This window comes from Perognathus longimembris, chromosome 3 (assembly GCF_023159225.1).
Source record: "Perognathus longimembris pacificus isolate PPM17 chromosome 3, ASM2315922v1, whole genome shotgun sequence".
Classification (NCBI taxonomy): Eukaryota; Metazoa; Chordata; class Mammalia; order Rodentia; family Heteromyidae; genus Perognathus; species Perognathus longimembris.
In genome coordinates, this window is record NC_063163.1 from 88,119,448 (window position 1) to 88,136,723 (window position 17,276).

Here is a 17,276-nt window from a genome sequence, read left to right on the forward strand (position 1 = left end):
AGAAACCTAGGCCCAGGGGACCTGGGCAAGGCCCCACAGTGCCATCAGAAGCTGGCCCAACTGCTTGGGGACAGAAACGGGGGGGGGGGGGGTGGTCAGAAAACCAGAGCTCAAGCAGGACCAAGGCTGCTGGTCCACATGCAGCCTGGCCAGAAGGGGCCCTGCTGACCTCCCCGAGCACTGCTATTTTCTGGATAGGCAGGTGATAATAAGGCCAGGGGTCGGGGACAAGGCAGAGAGAGAAAACAAAGCCTCCTGCCCTCCCCTACCAGGCCTGGCCAGCGCCTCCCCTCTGCGAGGCCAGTGTGAGATGGCTGCTGACTGTGTGTCCACACAGCTGCAGACATGGGGCAGACAGGGCTGCCACACGCATGAGCCTCAGGACACACGCTCAGGAGCCAGACACCAAACGGGACACACGGGCTGAGCGTAGCAGGCACCCCCGTGATCCCGCCAGCCCTTGGGAGGCAGGGGCAGGGGGCCAGTTCAAGGGCAGCCTGGGCCCCCCCACTCCCATGCAGAAGAGCTGGGGTAGCAGGGAAGGGCTGGGGAGCCGCAGTGGACACAGGGCTTTTTGGGGGTGACAGAAGTGTGTAGGTGGCTGAAGGCCACAATATGTTTGTGGGGGCCTCCCCCCCCCCAATGCAGCATGGGCTGGTGTGAATGCACCCACCTCCCAGAACCCAGCACAGAGCTGCCTGACACGAAACGTGCAAGCCCTGAGCTCCTACTGTGTGCCCTGGGAAAGCAAAGATGTCAACGTTTCAGTGTGTCACACCACCGGGCCCGCTGCCAGCTCCCCGGCTACGGTGAACAGTCACCAAGATCCCCCACCGGCTCCCTGCTCCTGTCCCCAGCCAGGAATCCCAGCCCCCACCCCCACCGGGTGCCCAGGAGGAGGGGCTCCCTGTGCCTCAGCCCCAGGGGCCGAGCCCTATCCCCTCTCCTCCACCACCTCAGTCACATTCGGCCAGGCCAGTGCTGCAACCCCAACGTCCACAGTGCGAACCCCGTCCCTCCTCGGTCACCTCCCCACAGCCAGGCCAGAAGCCCAGGACAGGCTGTGGTGGCGCTGATATGGCTGCTCCCAGCCCGGCCCACGCCGGCTGGCCAGAGCTGTGGAGCCCAGCTGCCCCCCAGGGTGTCGCCAGGCGCAGGGTGGCATGGCGTCCCACGCCAGACTGGCCCAGGCATGGCCTGCTTCCTCTCCAGGGCCCTGGGCGGCAGCTGTGCCCGGCAGCTGGCACGGCTAACTGCTCACTCCACACCGACTTCCGATTCCCACGCCACCATGGCCACAGGCGTGGTGAGCCTGCGAGAGGCAGAGGCAGGGGATGGGCTCCCAGGACACCCGGCCTGCCCGCGCAGCCACCCTGGAGGTGGTTACCCCTGGGTTGCAGAAGGAGAAACTGAGGCCTTGAGCAGTGGAGCACCACACCTGAGGCGGTGCCCGAGTTGGGTTTGAACACCAGCCCCCAGAGCAGCAGCAAGGAAGGCAGTGTGTGAGGAGCTGCAGCTGTGGCCCTGGCCTTCAGAAAGGGGTCTCCTGGGTGGCACCGGTGTGCACCTTCCCGCTGGGCACGAACGACACCCAGCTTCTCTATCATCCTGATCCTACACGTGAGTATCCAGGCCATTCTGGGAGATGGATACATGTAAATGAGTCATTAGGACAAGAACAAAAGAGGAGGCAAGTCTGCACACTGGATTTCTGACTTAATCCAGAAGAGCCCAGGACCCCACTGGGACTAGAGGCCGCATCAGGCCCTAGCTCGGCTCCAGCTATGTTACTGAACCATATGGCCCCAGGGCCTTTGCACTCACTGGGGCCCTAACTGTGCCTTCAACTGTTCCTGACCCAGCTCAAATGCCTCCTCAGAGGCTCTCTGCGATTCGTCCACCTCAAGGGGCAGAAATCCTTCCACAACCAGAGTGGCCCAAGCTCCTCACCCATGCTTCCCCAGCAGCGAGTTCCTGGCTTGTGGGCTTGTGATGGTTGGTTGGCTCTGCCCATCTCCACCCCTGTGAGCCACGGGCCAGGGCCTGCACCTGGCGTGCAGTGATCCCCGGAGGCCACGGAGAAGCCTCCCTGCCCCGGGCAGCTGCTGCATGCCTGAGGCCCAGCGAGCCCCACCCACAGCCACCAAGAGAGCCAGGCTGGCAGCGGCCATGACTGGCACAGTACGCGTGGCTGCGGGTAGCGCCCACAGGAGCCCTGTGGAGTGCCGGCTGTGTGCCCTGGGCAAGTGGTCCAACCACTCTGTGCCCTCTGCCTCCCTCCTACAAAGCTGGATAGAGGCCAAGGGAGGGCAGGGGGAACAGCCCACGGGTGGGGGAAGTCAGGTCCAGATTGAGGCACACACACATCACTCCCTCCTCTGTGGCAGGCTCTCACTCACCCCAGCTCCTCCAGGCAGCGCCCTCCCTCCCCCAACCGCTCCAATGTCCCTCCATGACTGTCACCCTCCCACTACAGCTAAAGCAAGGAGGCCGCAGACAAGGGACACTCATGCCCACTCCCGTTCAGACCCCGCCAGACCCAGGCTGCAGGCCCGTGTGGCCGTGCACAGCCTGCGCAGACATGTGGGGGCTCTGGCCCAGCTCCTGTGGCCGCCCCGATGGTGCAGCCTCTGCCTGTGACAGGAATGGATGGACAGCGCCAGTTCCTCCCTGGCTGCGCTCAGGGCCGGGCTCCATGTGGCATCGAAACCCCCATTCCCACATACTGAGAAGCCCCCAGTCAGAACCCCAGAGCAGGCTGGGAATATGGGAATAGTGGCAGAGTGCTTGCCTCATATATATGAAGCCCTGGGTTCAGTTCCCCAGCACCACATATACAGAAAATGGCCAGAAGTGGTGCTGTGGCTCAGGTGGCAGAGTGCTAGCCTTGAGCAAAAAGAAGCCAGGGACAGTGCTCAGGCCCTGAGTCCAAGGCCCAGGACTGGCAAAAAAAAAAAAAAAAAAAAAAAAAAAGAACCCCAGAGCACCAGCTCTATCCCCAGCTCCTGCACACATGCACACAGCATGTGTACACACCCACACATGCACACGCACACCCTGAGGGCGGGGCCAGGCGCAGCAGGCGAGGGAACATGGAGCTGCACCAGAGCCTGCGCTGTCCTGGGCACCATGGTCCAGGACAGCTTCTATGAGGACGAGGCCCCGGCACCCGGGCCGCCTCCCATCACCACATCCCTGTGGCAGCCAGCATGGAGCCCGCACTCATAACTCTCTCTAGTCCTAGACTTGCTTCCCAGAGCTTGGTGCTCAAGGATGGCAGGGGGCGACCACTCACCCAGAAGCCCACGGTTCTGTGACCAAGGTTCCTGGGCTCAAATCTCACCAGCTATGTGACTTCAGGCAAGACACCAGAACTCTTTGCCTGGATCCTCCTGTGTGGAGAATGTGGGCATCAGCAGAGTCACAAAGCGAACACGGAGGTCACTGTCACCACCACCACTACCCGGCCAGGGCCACCACAGCAACTCCACAAGTGCCACAGGCTCCCCACTCCCCTGACCCAGCTGGCCCTCCTTCAGGCCTCCAGGGTGGGGAAGGGGGATGGTGGGGAGGGGGATGCAGTGTCAGAGAGAGGAGACAGGTTGGATCTGAGGATTAAAAGCAAGCACAATTACTAGGCAGGCATCCATCCATAATTATGAAGCTGATGTAATTAGGCACCCCACTAACTCCATTACTTATTTATTTACGGGATTGCTTATTTAATTTGCCCAACCTCCTTCCCTGAAAAGCCATCTCAGCTGACACCCCTCAGGCAAAGGAGGAGGAGCCCCCTGCCCCACCTCCATGCTCCCCAGAAGATTCTAGAAGGTTCAACTCAGCTGAGACAGAGATAGATGCTTGGGGGAGCCTCAGCCTGACACCTGCGATCCCAGAGCCCAAGGAGGGCAAGAGGACTCCCACCCACACAGCCTGTCCCCACACAGGAGCCCTGACTCCTGAGCAGGTGAGGCAGGCTGGCTCAGTCCTAGGCTTGTCCCATCCCGCCAGGAGAGGGGGAGGACCCCAGCTCAGCATGCGGCCAGAAGTCCAGGCACGGGCAGAGCCTCCTCAGCACCGGGTGCCAGTGACGTGGGCAGACGCACCTTGGCGGAGGGATCTGGCTCAGAGCTGCCTCTGGATCCCAGGACTGTGCCCAGCTTTGCGCTGCTAACTGCTGCCCTGCACCTCCTGGGAGGACTGGGAAAGCTAGGACCCGAGGGCCGCCTGGGAGGCACCTGGGCCCTCACACAGCCGAGGATGGGGACACGCTGTGGGGCTGGGGGTTCCGTGCCCGCCCAGTGACAGCGAGCCTGGGCCTGCGCAGAGCCGCAGAGCCGGCAGGGGCAGGAGGAGCCTCAGGGAGGGGGGACCAGCTGAGGCACTGCACCCAGGTCCTGGGGACGGGGGACGAGGGGGACGAGTCCCTGGGGAGAGGTGACAGGCGCGCAGCCATGACTGTCTGTCATCTGTACCCTTCCCTTCCCCCACCCAGGGGCCCAGAGCTGCCCTGTGGCCCAGGGTCCCTGTGGGGAAGAGGCTGGGACGCCACGCGGCGGTGCTCACAGCCCTGCTCTGGCCACCACGGGCCTTGTCTGGAGCCAAAGGGACACTTGAGTCCAGCACTGGAGTCCTGTCCCAGGGGCCTCCAGGAAGCAGGCCTCCTCCCTTGGGCCTGCAGAACACCTAGGTAAGGAAGCCTTTTACTGTCCTCAAGTGGGCCACAGACATGACAGGAAGGTAACTCAGGATGGGGGGACACAGGTGGATGGGAAGGGGGTGAGGAAGAGGACGAGGAAAGAGATGTGGCTCAGAGGCAAAGCCCAGAGGCTGGGTGAGCCCTTGTGTAGGCCCCCAGCTCCACACAGTGCCACCTTCTGCCCCGCATGGCCAGGGTCACCACCACTACTGCGGCTGCGACACCCAGGAAAGCAGAGGCCTGCAGGCCTGATCCCCCAGAGCTGCTACAGGGGTCCCCAAAAGGTCAGCACAAAGGGAAGTTGGCTGGATAGTCAAAGCTGCAGACAGGAGGCCCCACAAACCACCTCAGGGCCTTTGCCCACACACAGCCCTCACATGACTCCTACCCCTCGGGTCTTGGCTCCAATGCCACCTCCTCCAGGAGGCCCCCCTGTGCCCTCTGCGCCTCCTCTGCTCACAGGGGATGGTCAGTGTGCCCGTGAGGACAGGAGCCCCACCCATGTCCACAGCTCCACAGCACCCAACAAGGCCCAGCACACAGTGGGTGCTTCAGAATAGTCCCTCAAAGGGAAGGTGATGTCCCTGCCGTGCCAGCCCAGGGGCCCACGAGCTCCCGGCAGCTAGAAGGCCACACCAGTCCCCGACACAACTGCTCAGCTCCCCATGACCCACCCAGCCCCACAGGACGCTCCGGGGACAGGAACCTACCGGAAGCTGCCGCCAGCAAGGCTGTGTCCTCAGAGCCCTGGGGAGACCTGCAGGAGAACACAGGGGTAGGTTACTAAACTCGGGCTGTGGCAAGACCGCCGGTGCAGGTGGGCAGGGGTGCAGCCCAGGGAGCCACACCAGACAGGGGAGTTCCCCACAAAGACCCTGTACCCAGACTCGGAAACCCACGCCACAAGGCCTCCACAATACTGCCCCACGTCCTCAGCCCGCCCGCTTGTGGACACTCTGGCCCCCAGGCACGCTCCACAAACCCAGCCTGGCACCGTGACTCACACCTGCCATCCCTGGGAGGCTGAGGCTGGCAAGGCCGTGGATCAAGACCAGCCCAGGCAGCACAGCGTTTGGAGACGACCTCCACAGCCCCGGACCCGTGGCACTCACCAGCTGTCCTAGCTACCAGGAGACTAACACAGGTGGGCTATATGTGACCCAACCTCAGAAAAAACAGGCACAAAAACCAGGGATGGGGGCATGGTTCTGCAGGAAAAGCGCCTGCCCAGCAAGCATGAGGACCAGAGTTGAAACCGTGTATATCCAAATGAAACCAAAGAACCTAAGTCACCTACACAGCCACGGCAGCGGTGACAACCACACCCACAGGACAGAGGACTGCAGAGCCAGCCACCCCAGCACGTCATGCCAAGTCATCTACAGCCACAGACAGTGGTGACAGCCACACCCACAGGACAGAGGACTGCGGAGCCAGCCCCCCCAGCAAACACAGTCAGCACAACGCACTCTGTCATTAGTGAGGGGAGGACACAATGAAAACCAGGGGCCACGTGGACCAGGGGGTGCCCAGTGGCACGGCTGAAATGAGATGTTCCCAGGTGGGATTGGACAAGGGGCAACAGGAACCCTCAGGCAGGACTGCCGGTAGACACACCAAACACAGCCCTTTCCAGAAAGTTCTGCTGCTGCTGGCACGAATGAGAAAGGCATTGCCCCAGGATGACCGTGCCCTAGCAGGCACCAAGAAATGAAAACCCAGCCACTCAAGACTGCCTTTATCTATTGTCCTCCACATCTGAAAACCCCAGGGCCCACGCATGCTGCTAAGCACAGACCGTGAGCACCCATGCACTGGGACCAAGGAACAGAGCCCACAGACCCGGGCAGACCTGGGCAGGCCCCAGGCTTGAAGGTGGCAGTGGGGGCTTTCAGGGAGGATCTGGTGGTTCTTCCCTGCCATCTCCACACCTTCTTTCTTTTTTCCCACCAGCATGCCCCTGGCTTGGCACCAGGTCCTGCCACCTGCAGCTGCTCCAGAGACAGGCCCTGCGGGAAGTCAGGAAGGCTGGGCAGGGAGGGCAGGGCCGGCTCCCAGGCTCCCGGAGGCCTGGGCAGCCAGCCACCTGCTGCCTGCCCGTAGTGGGCTCCGGGCTCCGGCAGAGCCAGTCTCAGGGTGGACACTCACCCCAAGGGGCACCCTGGGGGTCGGGCCCACTGGGTCAGGCCCACCCTCCGCCAGCCACCTCCACTCCACTCAGCCCTGACTGAGAGCCCAGACGAGTGCCTGCAAGGCCCTGCAAGAACAGGTGCAGGGGGCACCAACTCAGCACCCTAAGGAGCTCAGCAAGAACCAATGGGAGAGGCAGGTGCCACACTGGGAGCCCTGGGGAGAGCTGGCCACATGGGGCCTGCAGGTGGGGAGTCCTGAGCAAGGCCCCCCAGGGCCTCAGGGGGAGGCATCACCGTCCTCCCGTTCAGAGCCCAACTTGCCACCTGTCCAGGCCCTGACACACAAGGCCTCCTTGACAGCCACGTGGTGGGGCCACCTCACAGGCCACAGGGCCATGTGATGGGGAGCCATCTCAGTGACACCCCAGCCATGGGGCCACGTGACAGGAGCTGCCTCAGAGACACCCAGCCACGGGCTATGTGACAAGGAGTTGCCTCACAGTGTCACCTAGCCACAGAGCCACGTGGTGGGGAGCCACCTCACAATGACACCCCAGCCACGGGGCCACGTGAAGGGGAGCTGCCTCAGAGACACCCAGCCATGGGGCTACATGACAGTCACCTCAATGACACCCCAGCCACAGAGCCACATGACAGAGACATCTCACTGACATCCAGCCACGGGGCCACGTGACAAGGGCCACCTCATATGACCCCTCAGCTACTCTTCAGGAGGTGAAGGCAGGAAGAGATGACGAGTTTGAGGTCAGCCTGAACTACAAAGCAAGATCTGTCTTAAAAACAAAACAAAACAAAACAAAAAACAGAAGGCAGGCACTGGCGGCTCACACCTGTCATCCTAGCTACTCAGGAGGCTGAGATCTGAGGACCGTGGTTCAAAGCCAGACAGGGCAGGAACGTCCATGAGACTCTCATCTCCAATAAACTACTCAGAAAAGCCAGAATGGGCAGTATGGCTCAAGTGGTAGAGTGCTAGCCTTGACAAAAAGAGCTCAGGGACACCTGCCCAGGCCCTGGGCAGGCAAAATAACAAAACCAACACGGGCAGGCGCAGTGACAGAGCGTGACAGTGCTGGGGCCCTCACTGCCCCTGGCCCGGCTTTGTCTCTTCCCACTCCCACTGCCCTGACACAGGTGAGCCCCCAGGAGGCACTGCTGGGGAGATGGGACATCTCCTCTGTCCCTCTGCCCCCGGGGCCTGCCCTCCTCCACTCCCATGTCCCAGACCCTCCTGGGCACCAGCTCCATGCGCACCACTGGGGCCATCTGTGAGCCGGCGGCTGTGAGGGCAATTAGAGGCCAGGAAGGAGCCGGCATCGACCGCTGGCGGAACCGAAGGCGCTCTGGTCGGCAGGGGCCTGGCTCACGGCCAAGTGCAGGCCAAGCCTGGAGCCCGCAGAGGCCCAGGCAGTCCGGAGACGCCATCTGCCCATCCACCTGTCTGCCCCACAATGCTAAGCCCTTCATTCCTAGTCACTTGTGGGGTTCTTACATAGGCCCCCACTCCCCTCTCCCTCCCCATGACTCCTCCCTGGTTACCCTCCCTCTCCCCCCAACTTCCAAGAGCCAGGAAAGCCCAGCCACACCCCCACCCAGGCCCCCCAACAATTCCTCTACCAGCAGATCCACCAGCCTCAGCCCTAGGCTCAGGGCCCAGGCTGTGCTGGCTGGGCCAGGGGCGGGGGGCAAGCAGAGCCACCATGGATCCATCGATTGCCAGAAGCAATTAATTGCCTGGGTCAAGAGATGGTAAAAGAGATTTGTCACCAGAGGCCCAGGGGACATTCCTGCAGCCAGAGTCCAGCAACCTAGGGCCACCGCTGACCCACATCCCCCCTCCCCCTCACACTGCCAGGGGCCCAGGCAGAGGCTCCCTGCCCCCTCCCCACCCCACACTAGCCAGCGGAGGCCAAGGACCTAGTGTGGCCTCCGGAGGTGACCAGACCACCGCCCTCCTCAGTAGCCACTGCCCACAAGGCCACCACCCAGCCTGGACAGCTAGACCCCGACCAAACCACATACAGGAACCAGAGACTCCTATCTCCAGCCAACCACCAGAAGCCAGAAGCGGAGCTGCTCAGGTGGTAGATGCCAGACTTGAGCAAAAAACAATTTAGGGGCAGTGCCTAGGCTCTGAGTTTAAGCCCTAAAATGAATGAAAGATACTATTTTACAAAGTAACCAGTATGGAGGGATCTGACCCAAGCCAGGCTCCGGGAAAGGCATCGTCGGGTGGCAGGGCAAGTGGAAAGGCCCTGTAGTTATCCTGGCCTTTGCACGGTGCCTGCCCCCGCCCTGGCTTGCGCCCGTCACCCCCATATGCAGGCGGGGTCAAGTCAGGACTGAGATGGGATTGCTGTGGTGCCACGGGGCAGAGGGGGCTTTCCAAGCCCATGCCAGGCATCTGGTGGGGCTGTGGACGCTGTGCTGTGCTGGGCTGGGCATGTCAGCCGACCTCTCTGGGCCTCTGAGCCGGCCCATCCTGTGAGCAAGTGCAGACTGAAAGCGCAAGTCCAGCGTGAGCCATGCAGAGGTCCATGCACTTCCTCCTCACTCCCCGGTACAGCAACAGGAGCCTCCCAGGGTGGGGGAGAACACTCCAGAACCCGGGTGTGGTGGGGGCTCCTCCCACCTTCTATCTCAGAAGTCCCTGCTCACCCTCACAAAACAAGAGCAAACAAGGGCCAGAGAGGAGGGGTGGGAGGGGAAACTGAGGCCTGGGAAGGAAATGGCAAGCAACCCTACCCCTCAGGCCACGTGTAACCTGAAGACAACCCCGTCCCACATGGGGAAACTGAGGCAGGATGAGCCTTGATCTCCCCCAATACCAACGCAAAAAATGGCAAGTGGGGCATGTGGAACATGAGAAAATAGTGAAGGCACCTGAAAAGATGGAATCGGAATCTGCAAATAGGGCAATAAAATCCACAGAGCCTTCAGAAAGTGGGGAGGGAGGATGGGGGAGATGAGGCCCAGGAGAAGGAGGGGAGGAGGAGGCCCGAGGGAGGCCCAGGAGAAGTGGAGGACGGGGCCAAGGATGGGGGCGGGACAAATCCCAAGGCGGGGGGACAAGCCCAGGAGGAGGGGGAGACGAGGCCCAGGAGAGGGGAAGGAGGCCCAGGAGGAGGAGGGACGAGACCCAGGATGAGAAGGGGTCAAGGCCCAGGAGGGGGGGACAAGGCCGGGGGGGGGGGGGGGATGAGGCCCAGGAGGAGGAGGGATGAGGCCAGGGGGGTGGGGGGGACGGGGCCCAGGAGGGCGGGATGAGGCCCAGGAGGAGGGTAACGAGGCCCAGAAGTGGTGGGGGACAAGGCCCAAGAGGGGGGAGGGACCAGGCCCACGAGGAGGGGGAACGAGGCCCAGGAGGGGGGTGGACGAGGCTCAGGAGGAGGGGGACAAGGCCCAGGAGGAGTGGGGACAAGGCCCAGGAGGGGGGTGGACGAGGCTCAGGAGGACGGGGACGAGGCCCAGGAGGAGGGGGACGAGGCCCAGGAGGAGGCCCAGGGGGAGGGAAGGCCTGGCAGGAGGCACGGGGGCCATGGTGCAGTCTACTCAAGTCTAGAGCTCTACCACTTAAGCCACAGATCCAGGTCTCACGGTGCAGTCTGCACCGGCTGGGCACGGCAAAGGTAAACACAGCCAGTGCTCACCTGGATTTCGAGAAGGGCCACCCATGCTGTGGCCAGGATGACCTTGCAGCCCTGGCTGGTGGCAGGGTCCCTGCATGGCGGCCACAGGGGCCTTCATGCCTAGCTGCAAACGTGTGTCCAAGTGGCTCACCCACAGCATCGAGGGGACAGCCCACGAGGGGACAGCCTGCGCCACACACTGCGAAGCAGCGGCCTCTGGCCCTCAGGGGTCCAGCCACCATCCGTGGGCAGCAGCCACACAGGAGCCTCTCGGGACACAGGGACCCACAGCCACAGTGGGGGACCCCACACACCCCAAGAGTGCAGGGAGGGAGCCTCTAGGACGCTGGGGAACTGGCCTCCCTCAGCTTCCTCCTCCAAGGCCAAGAGCTGCAGTCTGCAGCCTCGGACCGGACCTCCTGCCTCTGCCTGAGCCCAACAGACTGCAGGATGGCCTCCAGCTCCTGCCCACTGGACCAGACCGCAGGAATCCTCCTGCCACAACATGCGATAACTCGCCATTGGAGGCAGTGCCCGGCCTGTTCTCCCAACCTCTGAGCTGGATGCTAGGGCTCATGCCTGTAATCCAGCTACTCAGGAGGCTGAGATCTGTGATCTAGCCTTGAGCAAAAAAGCCACAGGGCGGGCTGGGAATATGGCCTAGTGGCAAGAGTGCTTGCCTCATACACACGAAGCCCTGGGTTCAATTCCCCAGCACCACATATACAGAAAACGACCAGAAGTGGCGCTGTGGCTCAAGTGGCAGAGTGCTAGCCTTGAGCAAAAGGAAGCCAGGGACAGTGCTCAGGCCCTGAGTCCAAGGCCCAGGACTGGCCAAAAAAAAAAAAAAAAAGCCACAGGGCAATGCCCAGGCCCTGAGTTCAAGCCCCACTACCAGTGGGAGGGGAAGGGGGAAGGACTAGGTGAGAGGAAGGGGAAGGGGAAAGCGGAAACTACCCCAGGAAGACCCAGGCCTCCTGTCCGGCTGGGCCAACACCCTCGCTTCCGGTCACCTAGAGCAGTCGGCAGGAGGCCATGAAAGCACAAGGCCCTGAACGCTACCGAGCAAAGTACCTCATGGATGGATAGAACCGGTGGGTCAGCCATGTTCAGGGAAGGCTGGCACCTCCACATGGTTGATGAACCCCCAGGCGCCAGTGCCCCCCAGAGGGGGAAGGGGGGCTGAGAATCAGCGACATTGGCCACCAAGGGTGGGACTCACCAGACCCCAAGAAGCGCCTCTGGGTCGGAGCGGCTCTGCTGGCCCACCACAGCCCACTCTGCCTCCAGGGGTCCCGCAGGGAGCCCCCAGCAGCCCAGCTGTGGACCTCCAGCTGCCCACCCAGTCCCCTGGAACCTCACAGGGTGCTCCTCCACCCACCCCCCTCCAGACAGCACCCTCTCCAGCCACACCCCTTCTTCACCGCAGAGCTGCTCTTGACAGCACATCGAACAGAGCCTGGAGCCTAGCCAGGGAGCCTGAGCACAGAGAGGGCAACAGGGGCCTGAAGGTCACACAGCAAACCTGCAAAGCAGCACCGGCTGTTCACCTGCTTCCACCTCTGCTCCCACCGGGCTGCGGCGGCGCGGGCAGCAGCAGGAGCCAGTGCCAGGGGACTCAGCTTCTATTTATAGTGGAGTGAGCCAGGAGAGGAGACCGGGTCAGCCTCTCGCACAGCAGATCGGGCCACAGCCGTGAGCCTGGGCATGGTGTGGGACCCAGGACTGACCCCAGCCACGGAGGGAGACAGGAAGGGTGGCCCTGTCACCAGGACCCTGAGGAAACAGAGGGATGACAGGCGAGGACAAAGGAGTCAGAGACACAGGGCCAGTGGGCAGCCCAGATCAGCACCAGGTCCAGTGATCCCCAGACACGGAGCGGGAACAAAGCTCCTTCCAGCAGTGGCGGCAGCCACTGGCAGACCTAGCAGCCAAGGCCAGGAGACAGCAGGCTGAGCAGCGGGAGGAGGCAGAGCAGGCATGGCAAATGAAGCAAAGGACCCGAGGGGACTGGCCCCACAGAGTCTGGAGAAGCACAGTCCAGGCAAAGCAAGCGCAAAGGCCCTGGGGCAGGTGCTGCCGTGATTACCAGAAGTAGCTGGAAGCGCAGGCTTTCCTGGCCCCCTGAGCTATGTGGGGCTGAGTCCCTCCTGGCTGGGGTTTAGTTTGGGCTTTGGTTTGTTGGGTTAGGGTCTCGCTGCATAGACCCAGGTTAACCTGGAGCCTGTGATCCTCCCAGTGCTGGGATTACAGGGGTGGCCCGGGTACCCGGCTCAGGGCTGGTCCATCTCGAGGCAGGGCCCAGCCAGGAGTCTCTCCCGCTCCCAGCTGCAGCTACGAAACATGTGGAACACTCTGCGCTCCATCTCCGCACAGCTGCTGGCATGGTGGCCCTGCCTCCCAGAGTCCACATCCGTGTGTCTCCTTTCCTAGCCCTGGAGAACGCCCTACTTTAGCTCCCGGCTTCTTCAAAACCAGTGACACACACAAAGGCCCCATTTTGAAGCACATGAACACGGGTGGGGTCCCTTCCACCTGACTAGGCCTGCCCTGGGCCTGTGTCGGTGACGGTGGCTACGGATCATTATGGAGGAACCCAGCCCCCCGCAAGGGCCTGGGCGGCACAGGGAGCCACGGCACCAGCCACATGGCCCCGGTCCCCAGAGCCTGAGGAGCATCTCCCTCCAGGCCTCACGGCTGCCCCGCATGGCCCCCACCAGCAAGCTCACCTGTCAGCCACTGTGACCACAGGCTGTGCCCACAGCGCTCCAGAGCCCAGCATGCAGATGGACGGAGCCCCCAGCAGACCTCCCAGGCCGGCCTCCCAGACCTGCCAGGCCACACCTCCCCCATGATGGGGGGGGGAGGAGGAAAGAGGGAAAGGCAGCAGCTCCCCCCCCCCAGATGCTCAGACATAGTCAGGAGTCACCCCTACCGATGTGCTGGCTGCCTGCAGGGGACACAGGCAGGGAGCCGCTTCAAACAGGCAGGGCAGGCGGAACAAGTCCTCTGCAGCCCAGCCTCACCCAGGGACAGGCTGACCCCAGGGACTGTGGGCCCCAGGGACTGCAGGCCCGGGACACACAGCACACACACACACACACACACACATACCCCCAGGCCCGGAGCAGAGCTCAGGAAGCTGGCACGGCAGCTCCTAGGTGCCCTACACCCCCACAGAATGCACACTTGGGGAGAGCAACGCCCCCACAGGCCAGGGACAGCACAGAGACCGCCCTGCTCCCCTCCGCCCTGCCCTGCCTCACCCCCAGCTCTGGCCAGGCTCAAGAATTCACAGGGACTCCAACTCCCGGTAAAGGGAAAATCACCAACTAACGTAAAATCAAGTGAAGAAGGTAAAAACCCAAACATGGAGATCAGGCCCTATGAAAGGCACACTACAGAGCTGCCTCTGGGCTTCCTAGGAGCCAGAGGAAAGAAGAAAACAAGATAGGCACACATTCATTAAAGCCATTGGGAAGGTGCTGGCCGCTCTGCAGCCCAGCAAGGAAGGAAAGAGACCAGGCCAACACTGAAGAGCTCAAAAGAAAACCTCGCCAAGAGTCAGCCAGATCCCATCCCACCTCCTGCATGAGACACAGGGGTCACCACGGCCTCCAGCTCCCGGCCTCACGCAGCACGGAGCAGCACAGAGCCCAGGACCCTCAGCACAACCTGCAAAACTGCGTCCTCGGTGAGGCACAACCCCCCTACCCTGCTCCCGTGACCTTGGGGACCTCCCCTCTGACCTGTGGCATCCAGCAGAAGGGGTTCCATCCGTGGCTGCGGGTGAGGGGGCCCTCTGGGGTCAAGCCCAGGGCCAAAGATTTCCTAGTCCCCAGCACAGCGGGTGGCCCCAGTGAGACACCATGCTAAATAAATAATTCAAAGCCATGTTTTCATTGCAAAATAAACACAGCCCTGTCACCAAGGCAAATGGCAAATGTGTGTGAATGTTTAAGATAAAAATGAGACTTCAAAGAGATGCCAGCACTGGCGCTGGCCCTGCTGGCCCTGCAGCCCCTGCAGGAGCCAGGGAGAGGGTGGGTCTCCTTCCCCTGGCCCAGGGGATGGTTCCCCCGGCTCCCCCCTGCCCGCAATTCAAGGGGGGGAGGAGCCCAAGGGCACACGCACTTCCACTGGCACCTGGGCAGCCTGAGGGAAGTGGCGTGACAGCGACACGCACAGAGTGGCAAGTGATGGTGCTAGCTCAGCGGGAGCAGGTGGCCAGTGCCCAGAGGCACCAGCAGTGCGGCAGCTGCCCCTCAGTGCCGCGGGCCCCTCACCTGGGCAGGTGGGAAAGCAGCCTCCAAGCCTCCACTAGGGAGGCCCACCCTTCCCCAGCCCAACTGGACATACAGGGGTCACTGGGGACCTGGGCCTCCCAGCTGTCCCTCCACCTGGCTCCCAATGTTGACCGTCCCTCCTGGCCATGCCCTGGACACCTGGGTGGTGGGCAGCCCCGTAGGTGACCGCCCCTCCCCCCCCTCCCAAGCAGCTGTGGCCAGGGAGGCTGCTGTTTGGGGTTTTAGATGTGGAACAGAAAACGCACAGCAGGCAGGGCTTGCCAGGAAGGGAGAAGGATGGGGGGGGGGGGTGTCCTCAGGCAGGCACGGAGCCCTTCCGGGAGCTGCCCTCACTTCCAGCAAGCACCAACTCTTTCACCTGTGGGGAGGGTCAGGGAGGGGCGGCGGGCTTGGCTGGGGCTCCGGAGGTCCCTGCAATCCCAAGGTAGGATGCAGCCAGTCCCAGCGCCCAGGAGCAAGCACCCCCATGTTTGCGGAGCTCTGGGAAACCTCTAGGGGGTGAATGGAATAGTAATTGGGGGGCAGGATCGGGCTGTCCCCGAGGGGGAGGGTGCGCCCCAGCCGGCAGATCATTAGCACACCGTGGTTGTCAATAGCATTGATCCCTAGCCGCCGGCGAGGCTCTGCGGGAAGACGCCGCGCTCGGGGGCCAGGCACCCCGCGGCCCGGCCCGCTTCCCTCACTCTCACCAGGAGACAGGTCTGTGTGCGGGCGGGCGGGCAGCGGCCTGACCAAGCAGGGTCCTCCCCGGACGCCACGTCAGGTTAGGGGTGAGGGCCAGGACCCCAAGAGCAGGCCGCAGCCATGGGCCCGCGGGCGCTGTCTCGCCACGGGCCGCAGGGCCGCGTCCCCCCACCCCCACCCCAACGGCGCGAGGCCCGAGTCACCGCCGGGGGGTCACCGGGTCAGCGGCGGCCAGGCCGGACTCGAACCCGGGGGCCGGAGGGAGGCTGCGGGCCTGCGAGCCGGCCTGCCTCCCCGCCTGCGCCGCCTTCCTCATCCGCATCTTTTTAAAAGAAAGGAAGAAAGCCACCCACGAAGTGCAGAGCCGGCCGGGCGTCCCCGCACGCCGGGCAGGGGCCGCGGCGGGCCAGGCCCACGGGGCCGGCGACGCGCACCCCCCCCCGCCCTGCCCTGCCCCCCTCCTCCCCCGGAGAGCGAGCGCCAGAACGGAGCGGTGCTCACCCGCGGGCGCGGCGGCGGAAGAGGCGGCGGGCTCCGGTCCGCGGGCGCCGCGGCGGGCGGGCGGGAGGGCGCGCGGCGGGGAGGGGACCCGGTGCCCCGCAGGCGGGTGAACACGACGGCCGAGGGGGTGGGGTCCCCGCGCGCCCCGCCCCGCCCCGCCCTCCCCGCGGCGGGGCCTCCGGCGGGGCCCGGCCGCCCCGTCCCCGCTTCCCGCGGGCCCCGCCGCCGCGGCCCGGGTGGGGTCCGGGGCCCGATCGCAACTTCTCAAAACTAGCGGCCGCCCGAGTATCCGCGGCCAGGCCGGGAGGCGCCGCGGGGCGCAGGCCCGAGCCCCGCGCCCCGCGCCCCGCGCCGCGCGGGCCCCGAGGCCTCCCCGCCCCGCTGGCCGGCGCGAGCCCCCGCCGCCGGGGAGGGCCGAGGCCGCGCGCGGGGCCCCCGCGGCGCCCGGCGGGTCGGGGCGCGGGGCGGGCGGGCCGGCCGGTGCCCCCGCCGGTCCCCCGCCCGGAGTTCCCCAAGTTCCCGCCCCTCCCCCGCGCCGCGTGCGCCGCCGCCGCCGCCGGAAGCTGCCCGCGCCCCGGTCCCGGCCCGACTCACCTCGCGGACGGCGGCTCGGGGCGCGCGGGGGCCGCGGGGCGTCCGGCCGGCGGCGGGGCCGATCGGCGGGGCCGGGGTCACGGCGGGCCCGGCCTGGGGCGGACGCGGTCTCCGCCGCCGCCCGCTAGGCGAGGGGCGCCGGCCCGGGGTCCCCGGCCCGCAACTTGGGGCTCGCGGCGGGGCGCGGCGGGGCGCAGGGCGCGGACGGAGTGCAGCGGCCACTCGCGCTCCCGGCGGCGGCGGCAGCGGCGGCGGCGGCGGCGGCGGCGGCGGCGGGCGGAGGGGGCGGGGCGGGAGGCGGCGGCTCCGCTCCCCGCCCGCCGCGCCGCGCCGCCCCCGGCGCCTTAAAGGGCCCGCGCCGCCTTCCGGGCCCGCGCGCGCCCGCCGCGTGGGACTCTGGCCGCCGCGGGAGGAGGAGGCGGTCCGCGGAATGGCCGCGCCGAGGCCTCCCACCTCCCGGCGCGGACCCCACGAAGGACCGCGCGTTCCCGCGCCCGGACGCCGGCCTGGCCCAGGGCCCCCGCCTGGGCCCTGCGGGGAGCCCCGGGACCCCGGCCGCCGCGCGGGGCGGCCCGGCACGGCGGGAGGCCTGGCCGCCCTGGACCCCGCGGCCGCCCCGGGCCCCCGGCCGATCCCCCGGGACGGGAGTCGGGAGTTTTTCAGCTCCACTTGCCTTTTTTGGAGCGGCGCGTCAGCAGATTCGGTTCGC

At 64.7% G+C, this 17,276-nt stretch overlaps 1 protein-coding gene across 1 annotated transcript in view; it reads right to left on the bottom strand.

The window, feature by feature from the left end:
* Nucleotides 1-16,781, bottom strand: part of Ncor2 (nuclear receptor corepressor 2) — a 105,984-nt gene extending 89,203 nt beyond the window's left edge. Inside the window, 2 exon segments of the mRNA XM_048343127.1 lie at nt 5,410-5,456; nt 16,568-16,781. The gene's annotated coding sequence lies outside the window, so the exon portion shown is untranslated.
* Between the last annotated feature and the right edge of the window lie 495 nt (nt 16,782-17,276).